Source organism: Trachurus trachurus (assembly GCF_905171665.1).
Source record: "Trachurus trachurus genome assembly, chromosome: 1".
In the NCBI taxonomy this organism is placed as follows: Eukaryota; Metazoa; Chordata; class Actinopteri; order Carangiformes; family Carangidae; genus Trachurus; species Trachurus trachurus.
In genome coordinates, this window is record NC_139891.1 from 19812441 (window position 1) to 19814223 (window position 1783).

Here is a 1783-nt window from a genome sequence, read left to right on the forward strand (position 1 = left end):
CCCACATTGTCCAGTACACTGTGTGTGAGGAATCTACAGCCGAGGCAGGACAGAACAGACTTTGCGGCGTTGGTTCACACACAACTCTGCTGGTTAATTCTTTTCAAGGCCACGTGTTTTAGAGCTTCGTGCAAAAAGTAGAAACATGTATTTTCAATTAATGACTGTTAAACACTTACCACACAACGGTCCACAGTACAACCTCTTTATGTGGCTGTTCAAGCAGTGATTTGCAGTAGTTTTAATAGGCTGAGGTGATAATAATCTTAAAAACGGATTTGAGAACATGAGGGTTTTTCAGATGAACTCTTTTCTGCAGAGAAAGCAGAAAGTGAAATACTCCGAAAACAGAGAAGGAAGACAGATTCTCAGGAAAAGCTAAATGGAGGATGTTGAAACTGATGCTGAATTTGCATTAATGATAAAGATTGCAATATGTCCAACTTCCTGTAACGACTGTGATATGTTCCCACACCCGGCCTGTGACTCACCAACTGCTCTGCATGTAGTTTCAGCCATACAAGCTGTTTCTCTATGATTATCCACAAGTCACATTCCCAGTGAACACATTCCTCTGTTTCTGCAGCGAGGCTCCGTGAAGAGCAAAAGACTCTCTGTCTCAGTGTGTCGAGGGACCGGGTCCTGGCCTTGTCCCGCTGTTGACCTCCTCTTCCGGTCTGTCCACAGAGCGCTCTTTCTTGGTGCAAAGGAAGTTGGGTTGTGTGGATGAAAATGTCTCAGTATTGTGTTCTGTAATTTGTCTGCCTGCTGCAACAGAAGAGATACACACAGTTTCGCATGTAGCACTGTAACAAAAACAGAGCCATAGAGCTACAGTGCTGCTGGTATCAACTCTTGGCCCATTAAGGAGGTCAGAACTAAACTGAAGCACAAACAGAAAACGCATAAATAGCATAAACTGACCTCCTCCCAGCTAACTCTGAAACAGGTCATTCAGACACTGGACTGTGATGGCTCTATCGCAATTTCGTTGTTGCTGGTGACAATGACAATGAAGTATGGAATTGAACTGAACTGAATTACAGTAAGCAAAGCCTGTGAGCTAGTTCAGGCAGCCAACTCGAGCTGCGCTGCTTCACTCACATGACACGCCTCACTCAATGCACACACATCCTCCTAATTTGGCGCGATTACCCATCGTCCTCTCAGTGACACTGCTGCCTTGCAAACAGCCCGCTGCATTATCTCTGCCCCCTCCACCACCCCGGCAGCATCCACCTGCAGGCTCCAGGGGTTAAGATGTTCCCTCATCACTCATATTCTCAGGGAGTGATGAGGCCGGAGCCTTGACACCAAACTCTGAATGCAAACTGAAGCTGCAATAAACATTTTAACCGTGAGTTGTCTGACTGAACTAAACACAACCATTTAAACAAACTACAATTACCATAACTTGTATTGTAGCGGCCGGGCCACATTAACTGAGGAACTACTGACACAAATGAACAGAAATATGGTAATAAGAAAATATCAACCCCTCCTGCAATGCTGGAGGAACATGGTGCAATCCAGTTAGTCATCAATACCAATGAAACAGGTCTGATGGCGTCTGATGGTCAGCCACGCAACTCAGCGGCAATGCCCTCAGAGAAAAGTGAATTCACTTTACAGTATTTTTATATACAGACTGTATGAGTGTCGAAATGAAATTAAATGAAAAGAGTTCCCATCCTTTCTTTGGTTGAGTGTGTAGCCACCTGCTGTAACTTCTCCAGGTGAGTATCTGCTCTCTGTTTGATTTGTCAGTGAACCCTGGGTGAGT